Source organism: Schistocerca nitens, chromosome 6 (assembly GCF_023898315.1).
Source record: "Schistocerca nitens isolate TAMUIC-IGC-003100 chromosome 6, iqSchNite1.1, whole genome shotgun sequence".
Taxonomy (NCBI): Eukaryota; Metazoa; Arthropoda; class Insecta; order Orthoptera; family Acrididae; genus Schistocerca; species Schistocerca nitens.
This window is the reverse complement of record NC_064619.1, coordinates 737,110,201-737,126,144: the sequence shown is the minus strand read 5'-3', so window position 1 is coordinate 737,126,144 and position 15,944 is coordinate 737,110,201. Positions and strand designations below refer to the sequence as shown.

Sequence of the window (15,944 nt, the reverse complement as noted above, 5' to 3'; positions counted from 1 at the left end):
ATATTGAGAGGCCAATGTAATTTTACCTTAAGCTGATGAAGATTACTAACTGGAGCTGTACAGCCATAAATATCATATTGTTGGATATTACATTCATGTGTCTTGTATAGGCATAGTTCTCCCATTCCTATCCGAGTGCCACACGGATTAACCTATGAAGCAAAACACTTCAGCTTGTGAGCTGTAAGCTCATCCAGAAAGTTAGGTCACCTGGTGCTGTTAACAAAACAATTATTGTTACACAGGAACATTTATTTAAAAACAAATAGATCGATCATTAGGCGGGTTGACAACACACTTGGCACTGAAATTGAAAAGCTTGTAGCATCAAAGCCAGATGCCAGAAACTGGAGCCAGTTTGTGACAGCTGCTTACACCTCTTGGTCTTTGTTGTTATGTTGACCAGACAGGCATTTCTACAGATTTAAGAAAATATGGAAAGCACTGGGAACTAGGTCAGTACTTTATGATGAACTGTCAAACACCCCAGTATAATTTCTGCAAGAAATGTTTGCGCACTGAGGTGTATGTTGAAAGAAATTTTCATGGTTGAGAACATGTACATATAGTGAGTACCCCACACTTGTTTTGAAGTATCCATTGAAAATTCCAAATTATGAATATCTGTGACAAATTCAGTTGCAAAGGGAAAATTCTCTATTTGGTATATCTCACTTACTACACGAGGTCATCATCAATGAAGCTGCTCCCAAGAGTGGGTAAGAAAGGAGAAAGGGGAGGACTAACACCCATTAAAAAACTTCAGTTTACCTACCCCTCGTGATTCACCTCACGAGGTTCCCTTGCTGGTACTGCAGCAGAAACTTCTGTTGGCAGTGAAATGGGTGAGCTGGCAGATTAAGCAATCCTCCTTTCAGGGGTAGTTTAAAGGCTCGGGAGAAGGAAAACTCTGAAGTAAAAGCTGTGCAGTGTCTGTTTCACAGGTTAGGAGTGACTGCAGAGGCATCTGTTCTCCAGGTTAGAAGCAGCCTAAAATTAACTTTGAAGTTCACAACCTCAGTTTTAAATCTTGAGAGTGGGTTACGCCCACCCTCTCAACTATCTTTGAGAAAAATTTTTGGTAAAGGGAACTACAGGAGGTAACTGGAAACAGAAATCCTCCATTGCCATGAATGGTGTGATGAAGCCATGAGATTCTGGAGCTTCCCACAAACTCAGCATGGGGGATACCATGCAAACAAACACATCCACTCAAAACCCTGAATGTCGATGTGTTCTTGAAAACAGGATCAAACTTATCACTGTTTTGGGGATGTACATCTACATGACTACTCTACAGTTCACACTTAAGTGCTTGGCAGAGGGTTCATCAAACCATTTTCACATTACTTCTCTACCGTTCCACACTCCAAGAGTGTAGGGGAAAACAAACGCTTAAATCTTTTCCTGTGAGCTCTGAATCTTCTTATTTTAATACAATGTTCATTTCTCCCTTTGTAGGTGGATGTGAACATAATATTTTCACTGTTTGAGTAGAATGTTGGAGACTGAATTTACACAAATAGATCTCACCACAACAAAAAATACATTTGATTTAATGATTACTAAGCCAAATCTGTGACTTTCTCTCCTATTTGACAATAAAACAAAATGAGCTGCCCTTCTCTGAACTTTTTCAGTGTCCTCTCTGAAATGTGTCTGGTAAAGATCCAATACTGCACAAAAATGCTCTATCAGATGTAAGTGACTGATAGAGATGGGTTGGGGGAAGGGGCCTCACAGTGTCAATCAAACAGCCTATAATTCCAAATGTTTTATTATGGTACCCCACTGTATCTCCGTACAAGAAGTGTCAGCTCAGCAGCGGCGTTCAGCGGACTCCTGCACGTCGCTTTGCAGTGCTGACAGAGCGTATCATTGACCCGGCAGTGGCTGGTGACGCAACTCCTTCTGTCAGCAGCAAATCCAGGAGCAGATAGCCTCAGCTAGCTGTGACCGTGTTTGCTCTGGCAAGGCTCACACACCCCATGCTGTCTGGAAGGCAGCAAGCTGGTGATGGATTGATCCACTGCAGTGAGTTGATGGCCAGAGAGATGCTTCACCGGGCCAGTGTAGGTCCGTTGTGGCGGTGGCTACATGTCCCGCTGTCTCTGGGTGGACTTCCCTGACGTGGATTTAAACCGTGGTCCACGAACAGCATTCCATGCAGCAGCCAAGTTACACAGCTCTATGATGATAGAGCTGCAATACTAACAGAAGTGGCTTTATTATAAATGGCTAGGTATTTACAAGCTTCCGAGTTGTGCTTGTTTTGGGTTTACTATGCATTGTGGCACGTGTGCTAAACATTTTGGTAGCTGCCAGTGTGTATAGGCTTTTGTCACCTACTGGTTGGGTACTGCTGTGTCAACTGTTTCCACATTGTGCCAGGTCAAGTCGCCTTGCAACATGATCAGTGTTGTTTCTTTCTGGTACTGTTTCTCCCTGTAGTACTGGTCTACATGCTGAGTTAATGCCTCCATGGAAATTTGCCCTTCCTGTTCATTAACAAGTTTGGTTATGGACTGAATTAACTCAGCTCCTAAAATCTGTTTCAAAGCAGCCAGATTAGTGGCTGGTAACACTTCCATACGTTCCTTTGACTAGTACAGCCAAGGCTGTGAAATGCCCAGATGTGTTATTCCTGAAATTGTGGCAGGTGGACAGAAAGTAGGTCCCACTGTTTTGCATGCTGTTCTGTTTATTAGCAAGCCATTACCACCCAGTTCCATCCTTTTTGCTGCCATGAGGTTCTCCTGTTCATAGCAACTGGCTACTGCTATCACTTTATTGAAGACAGAGTACAATCAGTGTGCCCACCGTGTTAGAAATACAACTCAGACCTAATCACCTCTTTTGTGCAATCCTTGCCTGTTTTCTGACCCAGCAGTAACTTCACTGTGCAGGAGTTCTGACTCTGTCTCACAGCTCTGTTCAGACAAACCCTAACTTCACCCTGTAACACTTCTATAACTCTCCTTCCTCCATTTCCACACAACTACTCTAATCCTCTGCAGTTAGCAACAACCCCTTACCCCAACAAACTTCCTCAGCATCCCCCACATGACAGGATACACATTGACAATGTAACATTGGTAGCACGCCTGCTTTCATGCTACTGTGAAAGGAGACTGAAATGTACACCTATGCTCCATCAGTCCTTGCTTCCACTGTGGCTATGTCAAAATTGAAAGGCAAGTTTTCATGGCTTTGTTCCATTAACATCTGTAATTTGGGTGGTAGTTCTTTTTGCACATTACCTTCCTGCTTCTGATCATGTTTCAATAAGTGCATCACCAGTTGTCCTCGCATGGCATCTCGAATTTCAATACTGATCCGCGTGCATCCCATACTCTGTTCACCAAGACTGCAGCCACTTCGTTATCACTAATTCCCTACCAAATCACTTTGGCTTGCAACATCTTTGGATAATTCCATGTCAGTTTGGTGCAGCACTCAACCAGCCCTACTCAGATTTCATTCAAATTTGATGCATCCAGTGGTTCAGATAAGAGATGGAAAACTATCAATTTGCAGAGGTGTTTGACAATTGTGATGAAAGTTAGAGGTCTGGAAAGTTTGGAAATTGTGTGAAATTTACATGTGTGTGTCTAAACATAAATGACTATAATTCTGCTTCTAATCCACATGCAGTGATAAAAGCTTGTGTCACTGAATAACTAATGTGTAGGGCTTTACCATTGATATGCAACATAGCAGGTTTCTAAGAATTTTCACATTCTAGGTCACTGTCCTCAACCTTTGATCATGAGTATCTATTGTGTCAGGACAAAAAACAGAAAGGTACTGCCCCAGTATGCTAATATAAATGTGATAAATGTCTAGATGATACGCCAAAGGCATCATGATAAAAAATTTATTTCGTCTACGTCACTACACTAACAGAATGCAGTACTGTAACAAGCACTGTTGTTCCGACAAATATAGTAAAAATTTTTTGCTGTGAACAGCAAAGAGATTTTATTTCAACCATCATGTTTGATTCATGCATGTAGCTTTTTTAATCAAACTGTATTGTACATATGCTGACAGTGTAATGGTAACACCGACAACTTTAAACAGCAATCGATTCTAACATTAAACTCTGCGAGGAATTTCTGACCATGAGATAACCTAATGGGAACAGAAAAATCAGACTAGGATTCATTTCCGAAACACTCCAGCAGAGTATAACCAACAGCAAACAGGTGGGTTAGGAACAGACGTCTCCCAGCACAAAAGCACAAAGAATATTACATATTCATATCGGTCGCCAGCCTAATTTGACATTCTTGTGTCAAGCAATATAATAAAGCAGAAGGCAGTGCTAAGACAAATCTAACCTTCCTTGACACACACACACACACACACACACACACACACACACACACACACACACACACTATATCTATTTACACTACAACACAGTAACCTAACAATGCAGATAAATGCACTACCAACTTGGAAGTCAGACAAACAACTGGCCAATGACATAGCAAATAGTAACAACGTGTACCTTAAATGAACTAGATGCAGCAGTTTATAAAACTAATTGCCAACACACATGAAACTAATAGCAATACTAAACAGAGAAGAGCATAAAATGATTCTGACTTAGATCAAGGGATCATACTCTGTAATGATCATACTCTATAATTCCCATGCAATCATACTCTATAACGTCATTGCTTAGTACAGGGTCTTTATGCCTGTGCATTAACCAACTTGCAATAGAATCGCTAACACAGTAAATATTTCTTTCTTACGATTAGTTTGAAGCAGTTAAACAGAAAGCAAATCTAACTACACTGGCTCTGAAGGAGCGTTTGCTTTGCTTCATTAACTAAGTAGCATAGCACATGAGGGCCCTTAAACTTTCATGGTTTGAAGAACCATGCTCATTAACAAAACTACTCAAGTATGTGTGAGAAGTGGTAAATATTCTCATTAATAATTATTAAGTAAAGCATAACTAACTATAACCCTTTAAATAACAAATGTGTTTTGATAAGCACTCTTTTAACCTACTCAAAGTATAGTTGGCTGTGCAAATGTCAACACAACATTAAATTCAAGTTCAAACACTTTCTCATGAAATGAACCCTCATAAAACTGTAATTCTGATCAAAGTGCATAAATGCAACAATTAATAATCTTCTTCACTTCAAATCAATATAATTTTTCTTTAAACTAACAACTTAACTATTTTCAGGCAGCTTTTCAAGTAAGGCAAATTATTCAAGAAAATGACTGCAGATTGATTTTAAAATGTGCTGGAAGTGGTGTATTTCTCAAACTATAAAACTGAACTTTTAACACTATCACTCCACACATTAGGAAATAATCACAACTATTTTTACAGCTGTTGATTAAGTCTTTCCATAATAAATTAGGATACTTAAATTCACTAGGATAGGATTCCTGTCCAGGTTTGTGGTTTGGGATAATCATGGGTGTAAGATAAGAGTTTTAAGCAACATATTGGTTAATATTAAAATCAACCAAATTTCACGAATACCTGGTCCATTAACAGAGTGCCAAATATAAACAATTTAGAAGAAGGCTGGTGGCACTGGTGGCATAATTTTCAGTGGCTGTTAACATGACGGCGATGCAGTCATGGCAATACTATTGGCCTCACCCTGTTACAGATCTTCTTGGTGTCAAAATTGTATTTTTACGAGGCCAGAAACCATGCCGTAATAATAGTAGCACCAAATGCAGCATCTGAAGCCCATACATACTGCTCTTTAGCTCCTCAGGCCTCAAAACTCCAAGAATATGAGTCACAATGATTCACTACTGCTAGTGAGATGTTAACCACAGCACTTCTCAGCCAAGTCTGCTTACCCACTTGCCACTTGTGTGCCAACCACACCTTTTCAACTCTGCCAGGCTACTTCATAGTTGTGGGGCTTCCCCACATCTTTTACATTCACCCTAGATTCCTGTGGTGTGCGTACTGTAAGACCTTTGGTACACACACCATCAGATTATTTGACTTGTCGCTCTAACGTAGTAGGCGAGTGTCAGCAATATGTCTTGTGGTCTTATTGTGGCGTGTTTATCTCCTGCCGTTAGGTCAGACGATAGAAATGCCACTTGCGCGCTTAGAGTAGCAGATTGACGGTGACCAACTTTAGATAGAACTTGATTAATTTTCACACACATTTATTAAAATAATAAAAAGCATAGACATTACGTAACTTGATTCTGGATGCTGCTTACAATTGACAATCTGAAGTTCCTTTGGTCTTGGTACGTTAATCTTATTCTCATATACCTCTGATACTGGACAAAGTGTATATTCATTTATCTTCATGGCTATGTGCAGGAATATGATAACCTTATTAGGTGCAGACTGAAACTTGACTATAGACTGGTACGGACAAATGTAGACTGGTACAGACAGGTGCAGGTAAATGCAGACGCATACAGACTAATGCAAACTGACTGATCGGAGGTCTGTACACTCGTTATAATACCTCGCGTGTTCAGGTATCACTGCGCGAGTGTGATCCGCGAGGAGAAAAGGTTCTACATTAGCAGCAATCTCATTGGCTGTGTTACATATTAATACGCAGATCGGCGGAAGCAGAATTTGGTCCGTCTCTAAGGCAGCGCCATCTCGTAGTGCGGAGACGGACGAGAGCTGCGTCTGCGCTGTTGTGCTTAGCGCGGCACGCTCTAGTGGGAAAGTTGTGTACGCGCTGACTACGTGGAACTATGTACACAACAATTCCCTAACTATGGAACAAGTCATTTACAGTACATTATATAACAATCATTCCAGTAATTACTTAAATCCACAAGCCCAGTCTAAACAACAATGTTCAAAAAATTCACATAACTGAAATATGTATTCTTAGTCAAAGAATTTCCATGACAGATATGTACAACACTCACTACAAATTGACATAGAAATATCGATACAGATACAAAATAGATCAAAAATAGGTGTTACAATGGTATTCAGTAGTAGTCTGTAAAAAAGAATTTAAGGTCAAAATTCTTCTGTTGCAATCCATTTAAAAAAGAAGATAATGCAAAAGTATAGAAGAATTTGAAGAATGTTGAGTGGATGCTAAAAAAAGTCCATGAAATGTGTTCGCTGTTGCAAATATGAACAACCATCAGCTGTATAATGGAATGGTGACAATGAAAATGTGTGCCAGGTTGCAACTTGAACCCGGATTTCCCACTTATCGTGAGCAGTTGGCTTACCATTAGGCTATCTGAGCATGCCTCATGCCCAATCAATACATGCATACGTTGTCAACCACATGTCTACAACCTTCACTGGTAGATCCATTATGTACATTCCCATACAGGGGAGGCATTTTAATTGATAGTCGCTTGCTCGGTGTCAGTGGATAAGCTGGGCAAGTGACTTTCAACTTTTCTGGTACCATTTCTCATGGTCCCAACGTAGGTCCTGTACACGGCAACTGATCCTGCATACAAAACTGTGACTGTTTACATTTGTCACCCATCTTCTGTTCTGTTCACCATTCCTTAAACTAATTACTTAGTATTTGCAACACTGCTACTTTCCTGTATTTCTTTCTAGGTTTATGTATAACATGAAAATCAACTTCACTCAATTGTAATGCCCATCATGTCAATCTTCTAGATGGATCCTTCAGCCTCCTCAACCATTTCAATGCTGCATGATCTGTTCGCACCCAAAACTTCTTTCCATAGAGAAAAACACTTGATGTAGGTGATTCAAACAATGGAAAATCCAGGATGGAATGTAACAATACCAGAGAAGGAAAGTTGCTACTCACCATATAGCGGAGATGCTGAGTCGCGATAGGCACAATAAAAAGATTCACACACTCATAGCTTTTGGCCATTAAGGCCTTTGTCTGCAGTAGACACACACACACACACACACACACACACACACACACTCTCTCTCTCTCTCTCTCTCTCTCTCTCTCTCTCTCTCACACACACACACACACACACACACACACACACACACACACTCACTCACGCAAACGCAACTTGCACACATCTGCAGTCTCAGAGAGCTGCAGTGTAGTTTCAGCTCTCTGAGACTGCAGACGTGTGTGCTAGTTGCGTTTGCGTGAGTGTGTGTGCGTGTGTGTATGTGTGTGTACTGCTGACAAAGGCCTTAATGGCCAAAAGCTATGAGTGTGTGAATCTTTTTATTGTGCGTATCGCGACTCAGCATCTCTGCTATATGGTGAGTAGCAACTTTCCTTCTCTGGTATTGATGTAGGTGATTCCATAGATATGGTTCAACATTTCCATTGTGTGGTCTTCTTTCTCGATGCATAGGCCACAGGATGTTCTGCATCTTCAGCCACCTTCCTCAGCACACACTGAGGTGGGGTTGGTTGCATTGCATGACTGAATGAATTCCTTATTTAAATTTGGAGACACTAAGACTGAACTCACTCTCAAAATTTCTTTCAGTTTCCCAAACTCGTGACAATCTTCCAACCATATAAATCTTGAACCTTCCTTCAGCAATTGCGTTAATGAATTGGCAATATCTGAAAGTCCATTTATGAACCTTCTATAATAATTCACAATGCCAAGGAATGATTGCAGTTCCTTCACTAACTTAGGTACAGGAAATTCACATGTAGCTGTAATTAACTTTGGGTCTGTCTTAACCCTATCCTTATATACTATGCAACCAAGGTATGCCACCTATTCTAGTACAAAATTACACTACTCTGTACTCAGTGTTAAACTTATAGCCCTTAACGTCAAGAATACGTCTCTTAGGCATTGTATGTGCTGCTCCATGTTACTCACAAACATGATTATGTTATCAAGATACACCATGCACTTGTAAAATGTACACTTTCACATCAGGAAATATCACAATTAATAAAATGTTCTGGGCTCTTATGCTATGGTCAAATGTATTTCACATTATGTTTTGTCCCTATCTGCGGAGTACATTTTCAAGAGGGATTGTAGTTCCTTTGAATTCTGATTCACACCTGGCTCGCTGCTGAATGCAGCAAAATTTCGTTTACGTATGCTTCCACGCAGTGGTGTGACATCACATGTCTTGAATACCTGAGTGCTGTTGGCTGTTCTCGATTCCCATCTGCTGTTTATAGCACCCCATGGTAGAAGACTGGTACACATCATCTTCAGTAGTGGGATTCAAATGTCATTCAGTTTCATGTTATCCTTCGTGTTCAAACACCTGGGTTATTTTACAATCTCTATGACCTCTCTCTATTACCTTTCATGGTATCTGCTTGTGGCTGCCAGTACTTGAGTCCTATCAAAATGAATGTGGTGATCTCCTGGCAGCAAAACATGTTCCAACTATATATGACGGTAGTATCTGTTCCCGAAAGAACAGTTACCGTGGAGGACCATGCAGCTTTGCTAGAAGTGAAATGATAATTAAATGGACACCGTAGCTGCAAACAGGCGTTTATGTACTTCATTGGGGACATGTTGAAAATGTGTGCCCCGACCGGGACTCGAACCCGGGATCTCCTGCTTACATGGCAGACGCTCTATCCATCTGAGCCACCGCGGGCACAGAAGTGCGACTGCAGGGACTTATCCCTTGCACGCTCCCCGTGAGATCCACATTCCCAACATGTCCACACCACTACATTCGTAGTGCGCCTAATAGATGTTTGCCCATCATACTCATTACTCGTGGCAGATTAATCTACCAAGTCCCGTACGAGTTCGGGCATAGCGTGTGCGTTCACACAAGAAGGTCAATGGCCGGGAAGCATTATTTTAACTATATATGATGGTAGTATCTGTTCCCGAAAGAACAGTTACCGTGGAGGACCATGCAGCTTTGCTAGAAATGAAATGATAATTAAATGGACACCGTAGCTATGCCCGAACTCGTACGGGGCTTGGTAGATTAATCTGCCACGAGTAAAGAGTATGATGGGCAAACATCTATTAGGCGCACTACGAATGTAGTGGTGTGGACATGTTGGGAATGTGGATCTCACGGGGAGCGTGCAAGGGATAAGTCCCTGCAGTCGCACTATCCTCTGTGCCCGCAGTGGCTCAGATGGATAGAGCGTCTGCCATGTAAGCAGGAGATCCCGGGTTCGAGTCCCGGTCGGGGCACACCTTTTCAACATGTCCTCAATGAAGTACATCAACGCCTGTTTGCAGCTACGGTGTCCATTTAATTATCATTTCAAAGCATGTTCCGCAACAGCTGATCTGTCATTCTCCCCCCCCTTCTGCAATTGCCCTTGTGCTCTTCTAGACATTTTTGACCATTCTTTTTATAGGACCCATGTACACCTAGTCACTACTACATGGAATCCTATAAATTCTTCTGCACATGCCTCATCTGTATATGTCCACATATATAACACCTTAAATTGGCAAAAAAAAAAAAAAAGAAAAAGAAAAAACCATTTAACTTGCAGTCCTGTTGACATGTCAAATTTCCTTGCATTCTACTGCTGATCTGACAGCTGCGCACAATTAATTGGAACTATCATACTTTCCTTGACATTTATGAAGGCAAGACTCTTAAAAATGCGTCAAGCGCCCTCTACTCAGCTTCATGTAAAATTAATTCATTCACCACAGCATTCTGTCCCACCCATACAAACAACCATTGATCTCCATTATCCAGTCAACAAATTATTCCACTAATTCTTCATGCCTCTTTATTACCATGCCCTACTGTTGTCTAAAATGCCTGACACTGTTCTGCTTTCTGTATGTTTAAATAACTGCCTTTCAAATTCTTCAAACTGTTTCAGCTCCTTTGAGAGCCTCCGTATAAGCATTAACATTTGATTTTCCAATTAATTTTAATCTTGGTACCCTAAAAGACCATTTGTCCATCTGTCCCAAACTCCTAAGGGCCCCCACAAATGCTTGCACATACTCAGTTCACTTACCAGATAAAGGAACAGCTAAACTTGCAATTGACAAATCTATATTTCACTGTACTCCAAGTTGGCCACATAACTCCCTATTGCCAGACGTCAGTTGTGCTACCCTTTTCAAAAATATATGTACTGGCCCTGGTTCTGATACTCCTTGCAACTCTGACTCTGCCAATGCCTAGCCCTTCTCCATTCTCATTTTGGAATACCAGCAATTACAAAATGTACAAATTGAATTACATGAACTTAATTCTTACACCTAATCATCAGCCATTTATAATTCCTGCCACTGTCTAGCCATGTATCTGTAATGCTTAAACGGGAATCATACTACTGCTACTGACTGAACATGGCACTGAATGACCATCCAAGTTACACTGCGTATATCTGACAGGTACTAACCAATCATAACCCCATTACCTCTAAAGTGTGACAAATCCACCAGATCCTTACTTTTAACAAAATTTATGTTACAAAAAGCATTGTGGTCAAGTTTTTTTCCGTGACAAATACACTTTGATGAAAATTAAATTTCTTGACTCACCGTAAAGTAGGTTTAGACGTTGAGAAATGTGATGACAGTAGTCTGATAGCAGTTGTAAGCAGACCCGTGGAGATGAGATTGGGGGAGACGGACACCTCCCAGTGCCAATTAAACAGGCTGCAGTTCCAAATGCTTTATTATGGCACCCTGCCTTAGCCCAGTACAGGAAGCAGCAGTGGCAGTCAGTGGCCTCGTGCATGTTGTTGTCCCACAAAGCTGTCAGAGTGCAGTGTCAGCTGGACAGCAATGCACGACCCAAGTGTTTTTGCGTGGTTCATGAACTGTGCACTGTCCAGAACATGGCAGACCGGTAATTTAATGGCAGTAATACACTGCTGCCTAGTCAATGGCTGGCAGGCTGCCAGCCAGGGCCAATACTGGGCTATTGTGGCAGCATCTCCAAGTCCTGTGGTCTTTGAACACATTGCCCTGATCCTGAGTTGAACTGTGGCCCCCAAACAACATTCCAGGTGGCAGCAAAGTGATGATGATAGCGCTGTGATACTAACAGAAGAAATGGCTAGGTATTGAGCTGCTCTTGTTTGGGGTATACTATGCCTTGTGGATCGTGTACTAGACATTTCAGTGGCTCCTTGTGTGGAAAGGCTTGTGGCATCTACCACTTGTCTATTGCTGTGTCAACTGCTTCCACACCCTGCCAGGCCGGCTCGCCTCACAATGCTATGATGGCTGTGTTATATTTCGTAAAGCGTAACACCCGCACTTGACTGTGGTTGGTACTGCTGTAATTCACCTCCAACTTCGCATGTCTATGACCAAAAACGGCCTGTGCACTATGTTGAGGATGGGCAAGTGTATTGTAGGCAGTGTCTTTAGTAAACCTATTGCATCTTCTTAGTGTTCTGCCAGATTAGATTGTTACTTGTTCCATTGATCATGAGTACGACACTTCGTAATGATGTGGAACATTTCAGGTTAATAAAAGGTGTCTATACAGGATATTACATTACACAAAATATTATGTGACACTTTTTTTGTGGGGGTTGGGGAAATTGCGCACTTATTATACCCAAAAATTCATCTAATGAGTAGAAGGAGTTGCCAGTAAGAAATTCTTTTAATTTCCTTTTAAATGCAATATGGCTATCTGTCAGACTTTTGATGCTATTAGTTAAGTGACCAAAGACTTTTGTGGCAGCATAATTTACCCCATTCTGAGCCAAAGTTAGATTTAACCTTGAGTAGTGAAGATTATCCTTTCTCCTAGTGTTGTAGCAATGTACACTGCTATTACTTTTGAATTCATTCGGATTGTTAATAACAAATTTCATAAGTGAATATATATATATTGTGAGGATACAGTGAAGACCTCTAGCTCTTTAAATAAGTGTCTGCAGGATGATCTTGGATGAGCTCCAGCAATTATTCTGGTTACACGCTTTTGTGCAATGAACACTCTTTTACTCAATGATGAATTACCCCAGAATATGAGGCCATACGAAAGCAGAGAATGAAAAAAGGTGTGGTAAGCTAATTTACTGAGATGTATATTGCTAAAATTTGCAATGACCCTAATAGCATAAGTATCTGAACTCAAATGTTTCAGCAGATCCTCAGTGTGTTTTTCCCAGTTCAACCCCTCATCAATGCACACACCTAGAAGTTTTGAATATTCTACCTTAGCTACTGATTTCTTATCAAAGTCTATATTTATTAATGATGTCATTCCATTTACTGTGTGGAACTGTATATATTGTGTTTTGTCAAAGTTTAATGAGAGCCCATTTGCAGAGAACCATTTAATGATTTTCTGAAAAACGTCGTTTACAATTTCACCAGTTAATTCTTGTCGGTTCAGTGTGATAGCTATACTTGTATCATCGGCAAAAAGTACCAGCTTTGCGTCTTTGTGAATATAGAATGGCAAGTCATTAATATAAATTAAGAACAGCAGAGGACCCAAGACCGAACCTTGCGGCACTCCATTCTTGATTGTTCCCCAGTTTGAGAAATCAGTTTTTTGCATATTATGTGAACTGTTTATTTCAACTTTCTGCACTCTTCCAGTTAGGTATGATTTAAACCATTTGAACACTGTCCCATTCATACCACAGTACTTGAGCTTATCTAGAAATATTCCATGATTTACACAGTCAGAAGCCTGTGATAGATCACAAAAAATCCCAACGGGTGACTTCCGGTTACTCAGAGCTATTAATGTTTCATTAGTGAAAGTATATATTGCATTTTCCGTTGAAAAACCCTTCTGGAAACCAAACTGACATTTTGTTATAACTTTATTTTTACAAAGGTGTGAAGCCACTCTACAATAAATTACTTTTTCAAGAATTTTGGATAAGGCAGTCAGAAGAGAGATTGGGCGGTAGTTGTTGACATCAGACGTATCCCCTTTTTTATGCAGTGGTTTAACAATGGCATACTTCAATCTATCTGGGAAAGTACCCTGCTTCAGAGAGCTACATATGTGGGTAAGAAGCCCACTTATTTCTTGGGAACAAGCTTTTATTATCCTGCTGGAAATGCCATCAATTCCTTGTGAGCTTTTATTCTTGAGAGAGTTTATTATCTTCCTAATTTCAGAAGGAGAGGTGGGTGGAATTTCAATTGTATCAAATGGTGTGGGTAAGGCCTCTTCCATTAACTGCCTTGCTTCTTCTAATGAACATTTAGATCCTATTTTCTCTGCAACATTTAAAAAATGATTATTCAAAATGTTTTCGACTTCCGGCTTGTTGTTTATCAAGTTTTCATTCACTTTGATGATGATGCCGTCATCCTGTACTCTTGGTTGCCCTGTCTCACTTGTAATAATTTAATATTTCTTAAAATTTAAAAAACCTCTCTCACACCGGCCTGATTTAGCTTCACTGATCAGGATAGTAAAAACATGCGTATATTAAGGGAATTTTCATTGACAAAGCAGGCTTATCACATTCACCCAGTTCAATACTGTTCTGTCCTGATTAAATTAAGCTTAACTTAAATGCCATAAGGCAGTGAAGCAATTTCGAAGTCTCGGTGCAACGAAAATTGTGAGTCGATCTCCTGGAAACATTTGTAATAATTATTAACTTTCGGTGATCACATGGGGAAGACCGGAGATCTGCTGGTAAGACCGTGTTAGCCCATTTATTTGAAGTAACTGGATATCTTGAGCATTCAAAAACGGCAGGTTCGTCCAGTGTAAATCAGACGTTCCCCACTGATCCCGTGCAACACAGCGTAGTAAGCAGACACTGTCAATAATAATAATCCGTTAAATAATACGCGAACACACTTACTTTAGTTTAGTTCATGTATTAAACTCCTTCTCATACAGAATCTCATCAAGATGGCGACTAGCTCAACAATACATACATATACATCCTTCTGTTACGACTCCTCGGCAAGAAGTTTTTATTCTTTTCATAAGAGAAAACATAGATAGCAGAGAAGCTATTCCATGGATGGGCGCTCCAAGGAATAATTGGGCTTGAAACTACTTTTCATTGATAATAATCGGTAAGATAAGAAGAGAGATTTCGAGATATGTACTGAGTTATATAATTTATAAAATTTCTGAAAATATCGTGGAGAGACCGCTGCAAGAGACATTACATCGCCCCTTGCAGCGAGCAAAGTTGATATGTATCCACTTTGCGAGCTAACTATTGGCTTAGCTAACTCGTTAGAATTTGTGGAACATACGTTCCTATAAATTTTAAGAAGTTAGTAAGAATTTTTTTGATTACAAGAATTGAAAGAGATTTGGTATCTTCGTTGCCTAGATACCTAGTTGTTGCTTTCACGTGTACTGGGGCATACCCGCATCCCACGTACACAACCAGGGAAGATGGACTTACATAGTTGTTAATCAGGTCTACCTATTCAGGAACTGGCCTTCACAGGGAAACCCCGGAAAACCTGGAGGCTTAGACCCCAACTAGGTATCACAGATGATAGGAAAGACAGAATAATTTAGAAATTTGAGAGATATTCTAGAATTCATAGGAAAGATAAAAGCTGCCTCATAGCCAAAAAAAAATCTTTACACACGCAAACTTTTTTTTCTTTTACAATCTTCTGAAAATTTTTTCTTCATCGATGTCTTGCTGAACTGCGGTGAAACTGATCGAACAGGAACATGGGACACGGCACGGAGGACAGGCGTCGCATTGGCGTACCGGACAGGAGACGTAAAGGATTTGAGAGACCACAAGGAACCTCAGGAACAGGTACTCAGGATTGTGGCATGAAACAATCTAAATTCGTCTAAGGAATGGTCAACTATTAAAGATTCCTGGAAGAGAATGGTTAGTCGAAATTTTCCAGATTCATTTTGAACTCAAATATGGACCTGATCCATCCAATCTTCCATCCGAGGAATGGGAAAATCCATTCGTCTTATACTTTTCACACTTAGGTGTCTTAATTGATACTGTAGTTGCACAATATCACAACTCCAGATCGGAAAACAATTTTGAAAACATGGATAATTTCATCCATCTTCTTGAGTAAGCCGAAAGGTTCTAATCCTGGTTTTTATTATTTAT

At 40.4% G+C, this 15,944-nt stretch overlaps 1 protein-coding gene and 1 non-coding gene across 2 annotated transcripts in view; one reads left to right on the top strand and one right to left on the bottom strand.

Annotated features, from left to right (window-relative positions):
• Window positions 1-15,944, top strand: part of LOC126263611 (Bardet-Biedl syndrome 4 protein-like) — a 152,217-nt gene that overhangs the window by 112,009 nt on the left and 24,264 nt on the right. The gene's annotated exons all lie outside the window — the stretch shown is intronic.
• On the bottom strand, window positions 9,471-9,545 carry Trnat-ugu (transfer RNA threonine (anticodon UGU)). Its single transcript has one exon. It is a non-coding gene; the product is annotated as a tRNA-Thr (tRNA).